Genomic DNA, 16,943 nt, shown 5'->3' on the forward strand with positions numbered 1-16,943 from the left:
TTTGCAACAATTAACCAAAAATTAAGATTAAATGAGGTAGCAGAAGAGTTGAGTTTGTGTTGAAAGTAGAGACTAAGAATACTTCTGAAACTGACAGAAGGAAAAGTTAATCCAGATAGCAATGCAGTTGAGTTGGTTGGGACTTGTTTGCAGAAGAAACAGCTTGAAATAGAATGAGAAAATGAGCAAAAAGGAAGAGAAATGAAAATGTTTGAACCTGAACATCAGAGAAAGTGAGATTAGCAAGGGAAGAAAGATAAGAAAAAGGAAAGCGTGTTTCAAAGAGAGAATGAATTCAGAAAGCATGAACTGACAAAAGAAAAGCTTAGGTTTAGTTTATTTTTTATTAGTGTCACAAGTAAGCTTACATTAACACTGCAGTGAAGTTACTGTGAAATTCCCCAGTCACCACACTCCGGTGCCTGTTCGGGTTCACTGAGGGAGAATTTAGCATGACCAATGCACCTAACGGGCACATCTTTTGGAATAAGGGAGGAAATCAGAGCACCCAGAGAAAACCGACGAGGCATGGGGAGAACATACAGACTCCGCACAGACAGTGACCCAAGCCGGGAATCGAATCCCAGTCCCTGGTGCTGTGAGGCAGCAGTGCTAACCACTGTGCCACCTTGCCACCCAGGTTATGGGGTGAAAGAGAGTCCAGTAGTTTGTATGAGGAGGGAACTCCCATTCAGAAGTTTGATTTAATAACGAGTCAATGCACGGTCATTGCCTAAATTCACTGAAAATAGAATTGAGCGATATTTTATCTCATTTGAAAAGATGGATACAAAGATAAAATGACCAAAGGGCGCATGGAGACTAAATCCCATCTTCACATTGAGGATACTCTCTGTTGAGTTGCATGGCACTACCACTGTGAAAGGTAATAAGAATTTGAACATTTAGCAATTCAAAACTGGACATCCATGAGATGCTATGGGCCATTAGCAGGAGCAGAATCGTACTCCACCACAATCTGTAACCGCGTAGCCCAGCACATCCCCCACTTTGCCATTACCATCAAGCCAAGAGATCAACCCTGGTTTAATGAAATTAATAGGAGGATGTGCCGGAGCAGCACCAGGCACACCTAAATATTAGGTGTCAAATGAGGGCGGCACGGTGGAAGAGTGATTGGCACTGCTACCTTACAGGGACCCAGATTTAATTCCGGCCTTGGGTGACTGTGTGGAGTTTTAATGTCTCTGCGTGGGTTTCCTCTGGGTGCTCCGGTTTCATGCCACAGTCCAAAGATGTGCAGGTTAGGTGGATTGGCCATGCTAAATTGCCCCTCAGGTTCAATGATTAACCATGGGAAATGTATGGAATTACAGGGCTAGGGTGGGGTAAAGGGCTTGGGTAAGATACCCCATCAGAGAGGTGGTGCAGACTCGATGGGCTGAATGACCTCTTCTGCGCTGTAGGGATTCTACGATTCTATTCTATGGTACCCTGGTGAAACTACCACACAACTGACAGATCTTCACAATCCCACAGTCAACAGATCAGATCTAAACTCTGCAAGCCTCCCACAGCTCGTTGTGAATGGTGGTGGACAATTAAACAACTAATGCTAGGGCAGCATTTATTGCCCATCGTTAATTGTCCTTGAGAAGCCGGTGTTGAGCTTGGGATCACTGCTGTTCATGTAGCGTACAATGCAGTTAGGGAGGGAGTTCCAGCATTTTGACCCAGCAACAATGAAGGACATAAGAACATAAGAACATAAGAAATAGGAGCAGGAGTAGGCCATCTAGCCCCTCGAGCCTGCCCCGCCATTCAATAAGATCATGGCTGATCTGACGTGGATCAGTACCACTTACCCGCCTGATCCCCATAACCCTTAATTCCCTTACCGATCAGGAATCCATCCATCCACGCTTTAAACATATTCAGCGAGGTAGCCTCCACCACCTCAGTGGGCAGAGAATTCCAGAGATTCACCACCCTCTGGGAGAAGAAGTTCCTCCTCAACTCTGTCTTAAACCGACCCCCCTTTATTTTGAGGCTGTGTCCTCTAGTTTTAACTTCCTTACTAAGTGGAAAGAATCTCTCCGCCTCCACCCTATCCAGCCCCCGCATTATCTTATAAGTCTCCATAAGATCCCCCTCATCCTTCTAAACTCCAACGAGTACAAACCCAATCTCCTCAGCCTCTCCTCATAATCCAAACCCCTCATCTCCGGTATCAACCTGGTGAACCTTCTCTGCACTCCCTCCAATGCCAATATATCCTTCCTCATATAAGGGGACCAATACTGCACACAGTATTCCAGCTGCGGCCTCACCAATGCCCTGTACAGGTGCATCAAGACATCCCTGCTTTTATATTCTATCCCCCTCGCGATATAGGCCAACATCCCATTTGCCTTCCTGATCACCTGTTGTACCTGCAGACTGGGCTTTTGCGTCTCATGCACAAGGACCCCCAGGTCCCTTTGCACGGTAGCATGTTTTAATTTGTTTCCATTGAGATAGTAATCCCATTTGTTATTATTTCCTCCAAAGTGTATAACCTCGCATTTATCAACGTTATACTCCATTTGCCATATCCTCGCCCACTCACTCAGCCTGTCCAAATCTCTCTGTAGATCTTCTCCGTCCTCCACACGATTCACTTTTCCACTTATCTTTGTGTCGTCTGCAAACTTCGTTACCCTACACTCCGTCCCCTCCTCCAGATCATCTATATAAATGGTAAATAGTTGCGGCCCGAGTACCGATCCCTGCGGCACGCCACTAGTTACCTTCCTCCAACCGGAAAAACACCCATTTATTCCGACTCTTTGCTTCCTGTCGGATAGCCAGTCCCCAATCCACTTTAACACACTACCCCCAACTCCGTGTGCCCTAATCTTCTTCAGCAGCCTTTTACAGGTGATGTATTTCCAAGTCAGGATGGTGAGTGGCTTGTCGGGAAATGGTGGTGTTCCCGTGTATCTGCTGCCCTTGTGCTTCCAGATGGTGGCGTTCGTGGGCTTGGCGCATTGACAGATATGCTCAACACTGCTATTTGGAAAGATTTCCATTGGTTTGCATGCAGTATGTGGAAGCATCCAGAAGATGATGCTGTTTCATATTCATTATGCAGCTGCACACATTCTGTGTAGCTTGACTGGATTTCAGCAAAGGAATAAAAACAGAAGCTATTTTATCTTGTGTAAAGCAAGAAATCCAAAAAGTATCCACAAAACATTGGACTAAACAAACAGAGTAAAGAATCCTTAGACACCCAGGCTTGGAGTGTCCAGTGCAATTGCCCCAACATCCAGAACAAATCACATCGGTCCCCAATGAATTCCCATATCCTTTTAAACTTTAAAAAAAGCAACCCCCACTTGGTCGCACAACTGACCACATTGCATCATAGAATTAGTCACCAATGTGTGTATTTATTAATTGTGTTCATTTTAAGTCTGAGGATAGTTTAGTGAGGTTGGGACTGCTCTCCTTGGAGAGAAGAAGGCTGAGAGGCAATTCAAAGAGGTGTTCAAAATCGTGAGGGGGTTGGACGGAGTAGATAGGGAGAAACTGTTGAGCATCGTAAAAGGATCAAGAACGAGAGGGCACGCATTTAAATTTCTCACATCGCATTTGCAAAAGAAGCAAATGTGATGTGAGAAAAAACTTTTTCACACAACGGCTGTTTTGGGTCTGCAATGCACTGCCTGGAATTATAATGGAGGCAGGTTCAATTGAGACATTCAAGAGGGCATTAGATGATTACTTGAATAGAAATAAAGGGCCCTATTTTACCATTTTGTTTCTAAGTGCTGGGCAAACTTGAAACTGGGAGTGTTTCAGGTCTAAGTTTTAGACCCATTCTCCAGCGTCCCCATATGCAATCTACCTGAAAATAAAATCAGCGATTCTGAATCGCGCTTCAGAAGCCAGTGGGCGGGGCTTAATGCGCCCAAAACCCTGCAGCTCCGATCGGAACCTTCAACTGCGCATGTGCAGTAAAAAAAATAGAAAAACGCTCCCCTGACACATCGCTCCCGGGTCAGATAATGCCTCCCTCCTGGCCGCACAGACATTGCCCCACCCCCACAACATAACTGTCCCCCTTATCCCCCCAGCCCCCCGCCACCCAGACCAATCACGGCCCCCTGCCCCTCCTTCCCCACCACCGATCCGACTTTTAGACCTGTTCTCAGGTGCCCCCATACGCACTCTGCCTAAAAAAATATCAGCGATTCCAAATCACGCTGCAGAAGCCTGTGGGTGGGGCTTAATGCACCTGAAACGCTGCAGCTCCGATTGGAGCCTTCAACTGCGCATGTGCAGTAAAAAATAGAAAAACACTCCCCTGCCACATCGTTCCCAGGCTGCATAATGCTTCCCCCTGGCCCCACAGACATTTCCCTACCCCGATAAGATAACTGTCCCCCTTAACCTCCCACCCCCTTGCACCCCTTCTCCCCCCCACCAATCGCACACAGAGTGGCAGCAGACCCCCCCGCCTCCCCTGCCCCCCCACCAGAGAGCCATCTGACCCGCCTCTCTCCCCTCTTCCCCCCTACCAGAGAGCCACCTGACCCACCTCCCTTCCCCATCAGAGAGCTATCTGACCCGCCTCACTCCCCCCACCAGAGAACCATCTGACCCACCTCCCTCCCCCCACCAGAGAACCATTTGACCCACCTCCCTGCCCCCACACCAGAGAGCCATCTGACCCGCCTCACTCCCCCCCACACCAGAGAGCCATCTGACCCGCCTCCCTCCCCCCACCACCAGAGCCATCTGACCCGCCTCCCTCCCCCCACCAGAGAGCCATCTGACCCACCTCCCTCCCCCACCAGAGAACCATCTGACCCGCCTCACTCCCCCCACCAGAGAACCATTTGACCCGCCTCACTCCCCCCACCAGAGAACCATCTGACCCACCTCCCTTCCTCTTCCCCATCAGAGAGCCATCTGACCCGTCTCACTCCCTCCCACCAGAGAACCATCTGACCCACCTCCCTCCCCCCACCAGAGAACAATTTGACCCGCCTCCCTGCCCCCATCCCAGAGAGCCATCTGACCTGCCTCCCTCCCCCCACCACCAGAGCCATCTGACCTGCCTCCCTTCCCCCCCCACCAGAGAGCCAACTGACCCGCCTCCCTTCCCCCACACTAGAGAGCCATCTGACCCGCCTTCCTCCTCCCCACCAGAGAGCCATCTGACCTGCCTTCCTCCCCCCCACCAAAGGTCTGAGTCAGAGAGCCATTGGAAGCTCTGAACTTACCTCCTCAGAAGCTGGAGCGCCCAAATCAGATCTTTGCGGACCTTGTCTGTTTCGTGCCAAATCTGGATAGGCGAACACGGTGGTAAAGGGGGAAATGCTGGTAAGTTTGGGGGTCCGGCCCATTAAGTCAATTTAAATGCATGCAATATGCATTTAAATTGACGTCGAGCCCCATTTTGGGCACGGTCCAGATGGCAGCCATTGTCGGCGATTGGTAAAGGGGGAACGGGCGCAGAGGCAGGCACAGATCGCGCTATTCACCTCACGCTTGACTTTACCAACTTTTTGCACCCGAAAACGGGAGCAACTTGATAGTAAAATCGGGCCCATCAAGTGGGGACATTCATATCATACCTCACCAGTTCACTCACAAACAATCCAAAGAACTTCACGTACAATGTTGAACTGGTGACACACAAAGCCGCCCAAATAGCAATGAGCAATTAATTTTTCTTTGGGGATACTGTTTGTTGAGGGAAAAATGTAGGCTGGGACCTTGTGAGAAGTTCCTGCTTTTATATCCTGCTCTTACAATAATAATGGCCTGAATGAGAATTTTGACAGCCAACTAACAGTAGTTAGCTGTCTCACGGTGCCAGGGACCCGGGTTCGATTCCTGGCTTGGGTCACTGTCTGTGTGGAGTCTGCACGTTCTCCCCGTGTCTGCATAGCTTTCCTCTGAGCACTCCGGTTTCCTCCCATAGTCCAAAAGACGTGCTGGTTAGGTGCATTGGCCATGCTAAATTCCCCCTCAGTGTATCCGAACGGGCACCGGGGTGTGGCGACTCGAGGATTTTCACAGTAACTTCATTGCAGTGTTAATGTAAGCCTACATGTGACAATAATAAATAATCTAAGCTAAACTGAGCTACCAAAATGGGGAAATATTCTCCTCATGTCTGCGTGGGTTTCCTCCGGGTGCTCCAGTTTCCTCCCACAGTCCAAAGATGTGCGGGTTAGGTTGATTGGCCGTGCTAAAATTGCCCCTTAGTGTCCTGAGATGCGTAGGTTAGAGGGATTAGTGGGTAAATATGTAGGGATATGGGGGTAGGGCCTGGGTGGGATTGTGGTCGGTGCAGACTCGATGAGCCAAATGGCTCTTTCTGCACTGTAGGGTTTCTATGATATCTATGAAAAGAAAAGCACCTCGGAAAACATAGCAATCCCTCAGAATTGCTTTGAAATATCAGCAATATCTCATAGGTGCTCAATTATATCGTAACTGATATTGTTCACTGGACAAATTCAGAGTGCTAGGGAACAGATTTGTGTGTTTGCAAATGGAGGAAAGCAAATAACAAGTGTTTTTATGAAAAGTATGCCCATTTGCAAAACCTTTATGCACCGTGAATACATTTCTACATTTTGAGTATTGGATGAGAGTTAATCCAAACACAGTTATTGTGTGAAGAATTTCAAAATATTTGAGCGGGAAAGGGGCTGTACAGGCACAAATTACATGAAGTAGACTTCAAACATTTAGTTCACATCAATGTGCACTGATTGATAGCTTAGAATGACAGCCAAATCTCTCAGGTAAATGAAACCATTCAAATCAGAAACCTTCATCCTGTAGAGATTATGCAGGTTCCTCTGAATCAACTTGCGAAAGCAACTTCCAGCATTTGTAGGGGCGTAGGTCATTGCTTTTGTTGGAAAGCAGGAGTGTTTAGTAAAACAAATCGCCTTCTCTGGCAAGGAAAATGAAAGAACCAGACTCAGATTTTATGAATGTGCTTGCTAGGTTGGGTGTATAATGTAACTCATTATGGGAATGAAGTACCAGACTCAGCTCACTCATTTTGAATCAATTTACACCTATTATGGCACATTAATACAGTGGTTAGCACTGCTGCCCCACAGCACCAGGCACACCGGTTCAATTCCGGCCTCGGGTCACTGTCTGTGTGGGGTTTGCACGTTCTCCCTGTGTCTGTGTGGGTTTCCTCCAGGTGCTCTGGTTTCCCCCCACAGGCAAAAGATGTGCGGGTTAGGGTGATTGACCATGCTAAATTGCCCCTTAATGTCAGGGAGATTAGGAGGATACATATGTGGGGTTATGGAGATAGGACAGGACCTGGGTGAGATTGTTGTTGGTTCAGGCTCAATCGGCCAAATGGCCTCAAAGAACAAAGAAAATTACAGCACAGGAACAGGCCCTTCGGCTCTCCAAGCCTGCACCGACCATGCTACCCAACTTAACCAAACCTCCTACCCTTCCGGGGACCATATCCCTCTATTCCCATCCTATTCATGTATTTGTCAAGATGCCCCTAAAAAGTCACTATCGTATCTGCTTCCACTACCTCCCATGGCAATGAGTTCCAGGCACCCACCACCCTCTGTGTAAAAAATCTGCCTCGTACATCTTTAAACCTTGCCCCTCGCACCTTAAACCTGTGCCACCTAGTAATTGACTCTTCCACCCTGGGAAAAAGCTTCTGACTATCCACTCTGTTCATGCCTCTCATAATCTTGTAGACTTCTATCAGATCACCCCTCAACCTCCGTCGTTCCAGTGAGAACAAACCAAGTTTCTCCAACCTCTCCTCATAGCTGATGCCCTCCATACCAGGCAACATAACTGGTAAATCTTTTCTGTACCCTCTCCAAAGACTCCACATCCTTCTGGTAGTGTGGTGACCAGAATTGAACACTATATTTGAAGTGCGGCATAACTGAGGTTCTATAAAGCTGCAACATGACTTGCCAATTTTTAAACTCAATGCCCCAGCCGATGAAGGCAAGCATACCGTATGCTTTCTTGACTACCTACTCCGCCTGCATTGCCACTTTCAGTGACCTGTGTACCTGTACACCCAGATCCATTTGCCTATCAATACTCTTAAGGGTTCTGCCATTTCCTGTATATTTCCTATTTGTATTTGACCTTCCAAAATGCATTACCTCACATTTTTCCAGATTAAACTCCATCTGCCACCTCTCTGCCCAAGTCTCCAACTGATCTATATCCTGCTGTATCCTCTGATGGTCCTCATCGCTATCCACAAATCCACCAACCTTTGTGTCGTCCGCAAGCTTACTAATCAATCCAGTTACATTTTCCTCCAAATCATTTATATATATTACAAAGCCTTCTTCTACGCTGTAGATTCTATGATTCTGATTGCCAGTTCACTGGAGCAATTTTGACTTTGGACAGTGGTGTGAAATGGGGGAGTCAATGACCTGAAGGTATCATCGCTAAACCATTGCTCCAGAAAATCAACTAATGTTCTGGGGACCTGGGTTCGAATCCCACCATGGCCATTTGGAATTAAGAGTCTACTGGTGGTCATGAAACCATTGTTGATTGTCAGAAAAACCTATCTGGTTCACTGAAGTCCTTTACGGGAGGAAATCTGCCATCCTTACTTGGTCTGGCCTACATGTGACTCCAGAGCCACAGCAATGTGGTTGACTCTCAACTGCCCTCCAAGGGCAACTAGGGATGGGCAATAAATGCTGGCCAGCTAGCGACGCCCATGTTGCATGAATGAATAAAGAAAAGATATCATAGGAACATAGGAAACTAAGGCCTAAAAGCAGAAACAAGTCATTCGGCCTTTTAAGTCTTCTCTGGCATTCAATAAGATCATGACTGATCTTGTTTTGGACTCAATTCCACTTTCCTGATCCTTTTTTAACCCTTGACACCCTTGCCTATATCAGATCAGTCAATGAAGTCAATGCAATTGAAAATCAGGTAAGGTATATAATGCACAGCTGATCCAATATTAGCCATTTCAAACTGTTTGTGTCATTTACTAATTATAAGAATATTCTCTGTCATTGCTTATGCCACAAGGATGTTTTCTGCTCCTGTTTTTGAGGTGACAGGAATCCCAAAGCGCCATTTAAGCTGGTGTGCAAGTTATTTGCATACACCAATCAAAATTATACATTTGTTCTAAGGTAATCAATATTCAATTACAGCTGATTACATACTTTATGTCATGTGAGTATACTTACCCAGTTACAACCTTAATGAACTTACTTAACTATAATATCAAATTGCTAGCAAGCGTACATGCACAATTATGTTATCAGCAACACAGACATCTGTGGTCCTAGAAAGCAGTGATTTATGGACATATAAGGTAAAGTTACCATAGAACAAAGAAAAGTACAACACAGGAACAGGCTCTTCGCCCTCAAAGCCTGTGCCAATCATGATGCCCTAACTAAACTAAAATAAACCTTCTGCCCTTACTGGGTCCATATCCCTCTAATCCCTCCCTATTTATGTACTCATTCAGATGCCTCTTAAATGTTGCTAATGTGCCTGCTTCCACCACCTCCTCTGGCAGTGCGTTCCAGGCACCCATCACTCTCCGCGTGAAAAAGTTCCCCTGCACAACTCCCTTAAACTTTCCCCCTCTCACCTGTGCCCCCTTGTAACTGACACTTTCACCCTGGGAAAAAGCCTCTGACTATCCACCCTGTCTGTGCCTCTCATAATTTTGTAGACCTCTATCAAGTTTCCCCTCAGCCTCCGTCTTTCCAGTGAAAATAATCCTAGTTTATTCAACCTCTCCTCATAGTCAATGCCCTCGAGACCAGAATACATTCTGGTGAATCTTCTTTGCACTCTCTCCAAACCTTCCACATCTTTCTGGTAGTGTGGTGACCAGAACTGCACGCAATACTCCAAATGCGGCTGAACCAAGGTTTTATATGGTGCAACATGTTGACCATAGGTTGCTCTGCCCTTTGAGGGGGAGGGCTGACTGGTGGTGGTTTAACCTGAGAATCACCACGTCTCAGGTGAGGGACAAGGTTGAGAAAGCCGGGCCTTCATGAATAACCTCAGCCTGTACGGGAATTGAACCTGCGCTGTTGGCATTGCTCTGCACCACTAACCAGTTGTCCAGCCAACTGAGCTAAACCAACCATTGGCTTTGAGCTGTCCTATTTTACGGCAATAAAATCATTTCTTTTGCTTTGTCTAACTAATTCTAAAGCATATCTTTGTTATTCAGTTAATGGAGTGTTGTCAGTTAGTGAACGTTTCACGTCTCCATCTGTTTCTATACTGCATGAGGTATCGAGATGCAACAAAAAATAAAGTTTAGCAATCTATGTGAGAATGCATGCCCTGGATCATCGTAATAGGTTGTAGATAGGCCCACCTTAATTGGTGCCATTTTGAAAGTAGTAACTCAATCTTTTAAACAGTGGGTGAGCATCACCTTGTAAATAACAGATGGAAGAAATTCATATCAGTGCACTCGGCTAACCTCCAGACAGTGTCGTTCCAAATACAAAGTGGGTTGTGAAAAGATAGGCAGAGGAATAAACAAACTGAATAGAGAAATTGAAGGAACAGGTTGTCCTGAGGTGAAATCAGCTAAGATTGAGAAAGTGGAGGAAAAGGTGAGGAAAACCTGGGATCGGTGTGGAGTAAGAATGCAGCAAAACAGAGCTGAGCAATGAATCTGTGACTCTCATAGAATCCCTACAGTGCAGAAGGAGGCCATTTGGCCCATTGAGTCTGCACTGTCCACAATCCCACCTATCCCCGTAACCCCACGTATTTACCCTGCTAGTCCCCCTGTTACTAAGGGGCAATTTAGCATGGCCAATCCACCTAACCTGCACATCTTTGGAGTGTGGGAGGAAACCTGAGCACTGAGAGGAAACCCACGCAGACACGGGGAGAATGTTCAAACTCCACAAAGACAGTCACCCGAGGCCAGAATTGAACCCGGTTCCCTGGCGCTGTGGGGCAGCAGTGTTAACCCACTGTGCCACCGTACCGCCCATCAGCCCCAAAATAAAACTATGCTTTTGTGCTGCCAGTCAGAATGAAACTGGTGGTTCATTGGTGCTTTAATATGATTGCTTGAGTAATGATGCCTTGGGAAAATCAGAATCCTGCGTGTGTCAGCTCTTTCAAAGAGCTATTCAATTAACTCAATATCCCTGTCCATTAGCCCCATCCCTGTAATTATTTCACCTTCAAGTATTTAACCTATCGTTTTTCCACAAAGGATTACTGAGTTCATTCCCATCATCCTCCCAAGCAGTGCATTCCAAGTCATCAAGGCACATCTTGTCAAATAAATTCTCCTCATCTTCTTTCTATCCAGGTAATTTATTCAGGTTTAACATTCTGTTCTCTATGCCGAAAGCTAAAAAAAAAACTATTTCCAACTGTCTTCTCACCTTGTTCTGCCGTTTTAAAGGTTTGTGTACAGGCAAACCAGACTGGGATTCTCCAGCCTCACCCGCAGCTGGGACTCTCCAGTCCCACTGCTGTGAGCAGTGATTTGGCTGAGCACCAAATTCTCTGTTTTCGTTGGCAGCAGAGTTGGAGCGTATGGGGAGGTGGGTGGGGGGGGGGGGGGGGAGATGGTGCAAAATGGGTGCTCCTGTTTTGATGTTCCTACAATGTGGAGATGCCAGCTTTGGACTGGGGTGCGCAGAGTAAGAAGTCTCACAACACCAGGTTAAAGCCCAACAGGTTTATTTGGTATCATGAGCTTTCAGAGCACTGCTCCTTCATCAGGTGAGTGGGCTGTTCCGACAAAGGACACCAATCAACAACAGCCTTAGAGTCTGAAAAACAACTGCCCACCATTACATTGCGAGGGAGGTGATGGCCTAGTGGTATTATCGCTCAACTATTAATCCAGAAAGCCAAAAAATATTCTGGGGACTCGGGTTCGAATCCCGTCATGGCAGATGGTGGAATTTGAATTCAATAAAAAATATCTGGAATTAAGAATCTACTGATGACCATGAAACCATTGTTGATTGTCAGAAAAATCCATCTGGTTCACTAATATCCTTTAGGGAAGGAAATCTGCTGGCGTACATGTGACTCCAGAACCATAGCAATGTGGTTGCCTCTCGACTGCCCTCTGAAATGACCTAGCAAGCCACTCAGTTGTAACATTCGCTACAAAGTCTCAACAAAGGTAAAAAACATCTTTTAAGTGGGCGGCACGGTGGCACAGTGGTTAGCACTGCTGCCTCACAGCGCCAGGGACCCGGGTTTGATTCCCGGCTTTGGGTTACTGTCTGTGAGGAGCGTGCACGTTCTCCCTGTGTCTGTGTGGGTTTCCTCCGGGTGCTCCGGTTTCCTCCCACAGTCTGAAAGACATGCTGGTTAAGTGTATTGACCCGAACAAGCACCGGAGTGTGGTGACTCGGGGAATTTCACAGTAACTTCATTGCAGTGTTAATGTAAGCCTTACTTGTGACTAATAAATAAACTTTACTTTACTTTTTACTTTAAAGATAAAAGTAAATTACTGTGGATGCTGGAATCTGAAACCAAAAGGGAAAATGCTGGAAAATCTCAGCAGGTCTGGCAGCATCTGTGAGGAGAGAAAAGAGCTGACGTTTCGAGTCCAGATGACCCTTTGTCAAAGCTAAAAGGCACAGAGAGTGGGAGATATTTATACTGCAGGGTGAGGGAATGAAAGATGAGTCATAGCCACTAAATCAAGGAGAAAGGCTGTTAATGGCAGCCCATAGAGAGAATAGAAGGTGTGAATGGCCAAACAGCAGAGAAGCTGAAATCAGAGGGTAAGTTGTGACAGATAAAGGTATGGGACAGTGGGGAGGGGAGGGAGGGGGGAGGGGAGTGAGGATGGGTGGGAGAGAGGTAAAATTGAGAAAAAGGGGGAAAGGGGAAGCAAAGGAAGCAAAGGGCACGGTAGCTCAGTGGTTAGCACTGCTGCTTCACAGCTCCAGGGACCTGGGTTCGATTCCCAGCTTGGGTCACTGTCTGTGTGGAGTTTGCACATTCTCCTCGTGTCTGCGTGGGTTTCCTCCGGGTGCTCTGGTTTCATAGAACATAGAACATAGAACATTACAGCGCAGAACAGGCCCTTCGGCCCACGATGTTGCACCGACCAGTTAAAAAAAAAAACTGTGACCCTCCAACCTAAACCAATTTCTTTTCGTCCATGAACCTATCTACGGATCTCTTAAACGCCCCCAAACTAGGCGCATTTACAACTGATGCTGGCAGGGCATTCCAATCCCTCACCACCCTCTGGGTAAAGAACCTACCCCTGACATCGGTTCTATAACTACCCCCCCTCAATTTAAAGCCATGCCCCCTCGTGCTGGATTTCTCCATCAGAGGAAAAAGGCTATCACTATCCACCCTATCTAAACCTCTAATCATCTTATATGTTTCAATAAGATCCCCTCTTAGCCGCCGCCTTTCCAGCGAAAACAATCCCAAATCCCTCAGCCTCTCCTCATAGGATTTCTCCTCCATACCAGGCAACATCCTGGTAAACCTCCTCTGCACCCTCTCCAAAGCCTCCACATCCTTCCTGTAATGTGGGGACCAGAACTGCACACAGTACTCCAAGTGCGGCCGCACCAGAGTTGTGTACAGTTGCAACATAACGCTACGACTCCTAAATTCAATCCCCCTACCAATAAACGCCAAGACACCATATGCCTTCTTAACAACCTTATCTACTTGATTCCCAACTTTCAGGGATCTATGCACACATACACCTAGATCCCTCTGCTCCTCCACACTATTCAAAGTCCTCCCGTTAGCCCTATACTCAACACATCTGTTATTCCTACCAAAGTGAATTACCTCACACTTCTCCGCATTAAACTCCATCCGCCACCTCTCGGCCCAACTTTGCAACCTGTCTAAGTCTTCCTGCAAACTACGACACCCTTCCTCACTGTCTACCACACCACCGACTTTGGTGTCATCAGCAAATTTGCTAATCCACCCAACTATACCCTCATCCAGATCATTAATAAATATTACAAACAGCAGTGGCCCCAAAACAGATCCCTGAGGTACACCACTTGTAACCGCACTCCATGATGAATATTTACTATCAACCACCACCCTCTGTTTCCTATCCGCTAGCCAATTCCTGATCCAATTTCCTAGATCACCCCCAATCCCATACATCTGCATTTTCTGTAGAAGCCTACCATGGTGAACCTTATCAAACGCCTTACTAAAATCCATATATACCACGTCCACTGCCTTGCCCCCATCCACCTCCTTGGTCACTTTCTCAAAAAACTCAATAAGGTTAGTAAGGCACGACCTACCTGCCACAAAACCATGCTGACTATCACCTATCAATTCATTACTCTCCAAATAACTATAAATCCTATCCCTTATAATTTTTTCCAACATCTTGCCGACAACAGAAGTGAGACTCACCGGTCTATAATTCCCGGGGAAGTCTCTGTTCCCCTTCTTAAACAATGGGACAACATTCGCTAACCTCCAATCTTCTGGTACTATACCAGAGGCCAACGACGACCTGAAGATCAGAGCCAGAGGCTCTGCAATCACTTCTCTTGCCTCCCAGAGAATCCTTGGATAAATCCCATCCGGACCAGGGGATTTATCTATTTTCAGACCCTCCAGAATATCCTGCACATCCTCCTTATCAACTGTAATACTGTCTATTCTACTCCCCTGCAACCCAGTGTCCTCCTCAGCTATATTCATGTCCCCTTGCGTGAACACCGAAGAGAAATATTGGTTCAATGCTTCACCAATCTCCTCCGGTTCCACACATAACTTTCCTCTGCCATCTATAACTGGCCCTAAACTTGCCCTAACCAACCTTCTGTTCTTGACATACCTATAGAACGCCTTAGGATTCTCTTTAACCCTATCCGCCAAAGTCTTCTCATGTCCCCTTTTAGCCCTTCTAAGCTCGCTCTTCAACTCCCTCTTAGCCAATCTAAAGCTTTCTAGTGCACTACCCGAGTGCTCACGTCTCATCCGAACATAAGCCTCCTTTTTCTTTTTAACCAACAAAGAAACTTTTTTGGTGCACCACGGTTCCCTAGCCCTACCAATTCCTCCTTGCCTGACAGGGACATACCTATCACAGACTCGCAGTAGCTGCTCCTTGAAAAAACTCCACATGTCGGACGTTCCCAGTCCCTGTAATCTCCTAGTCCAACCTATGTTTCCTAATTCTCTCCTAATAGCCTCATAATTACCCTTCCCCCAGCTAAAACCACTGGCCCGAGGTTCATGCCTATCCCTTTCCATCACTAAGGTGAACGTAACCGAATTGTGGTCAGTATCACCAAAATGCACACCAACTTCCAAGTCTAGCACCTGGTCTGGCTCATTTCCCAGCACCAGATCCAATATAGCCTCACCTCTAGTTGGCCTGTCTACATACTGAGTCAAAAAACCTTCCTGCACGCTTTGAACAAAAACTGACCCCTCTAACGAGCTAGAGCTATAACAATTCCAGTCAATATTAGTCAAGTTAAAATCCCCCATAACAATTGCCCTATTACTTTCACTCCTAAGCAGGATTGACTCCGCAATCCTTTCCTCAACCTCTCTAGAACTTTTAGGAGGTCTATAAAAGACTCCCAACAGGGTGACCTCTCCTCTCCTATTTCTAATCTCCGCCCATACTACCTCAACAGATAAGTCCTCATCAAACCTCCTCTCTGACACTGTGATACAATCTCTGACCAATAATGCTACCCCTCCCCCTCTTCTACCTCCTTCCCTACTTCGACTAAAACATTTGAACCCCGGGACCTGCAGCATCCATTCCTGCCCCTGCTCTATCCATGTCTCTGAAATAGCCACAACATCGAAGTCCCAGGTACTGATCCACGCTGCAAGTTCACCCACTTTATTGCGAATACTCCTGGCATTGAAGTATACACATTTCAAACCCTGCTCCACCCCACCTCTGCAATGCCGTGCATTGCAGTCCCCATCCATGCATCCCTCACTTTCAGCCCCACTACTCAGGATCCCTCCCCCCCCCCGAATCAGTTTAAACCTCCCTGCATGGCCTTAGCAAATTTACCCCCCAGGATATTGGTCCCCTTCTGATTAAGGTGTAGACCATCCTTCTCATCGAGGTCACACCTTCCCCAGTACGAGCCCCAATTGCTTAAGTACCTGATCCCCTCCCTCCTGCACCATCCCCTCAGTCCAAAGATGTGCGTGTTAGGTTGATTGGCCATGCTAAAATTACCCCTTAGTGTCCTGAGATGCGTAGGTTAGAGGGATTAGCAGGTAAAATATGTAGGGATATGGGGGTAGGGCCTGGGTTGGATTGTGGTCGGTGCAGACTCGATGGGCCGAATGGCCTCTTTCTGTACTGTAGGGTTTCTATGATTTCTATGAAAAGGGAGGATAAATTTATTATATATGTTTTTAATTATTTTAAAATAAAATATATGTTAAAGAATTTTGCATCCACATTGCCACTGCCCATTAAATATCATGGGCTTCAGTTTTGTGTCTTATCACTTGGGGGGGACTCCCAGGAGGGCAATGGAAATGTTTTAGGGATATCCTCCGAGCACCTGTTAAAGCAGTGGTTCCCAAACGTTTTTCACTGGGCCGCACTTTCGGAATAAAAATTTGCTCGCGCCACACCAAATTTTTTATTGATAAGAAATACATTCAAAAAAAAACTAGCAGTGCTTGATTCATAACATAGAACACAACTACTTTATAATATGATCATGGGACATCCAGAAAGTATAAAACAATGCAGCTACATAAAAACATGATTCATTCCCAAAATATACTTATAGACGAGCCTCTTACCTATGTAACCTTAAGTAAGTATACAAACTCAATGAGAGGTGTGAGCTTGTTTTTATCGGGTAATCTCATTTATATTAGGTCTAATTTGACACAAACATAAGAACATAATAAGAACATAAGAAATAGGAGCAGGAGTAGGCCATCTAGCCCCT

Source organism: Mustelus asterias, chromosome 2 (genome assembly GCF_964213995.1).
Source record: "Mustelus asterias chromosome 2, sMusAst1.hap1.1, whole genome shotgun sequence".
Classification (NCBI taxonomy): domain Eukaryota; kingdom Metazoa; phylum Chordata; class Chondrichthyes; order Carcharhiniformes; family Triakidae; genus Mustelus; species Mustelus asterias.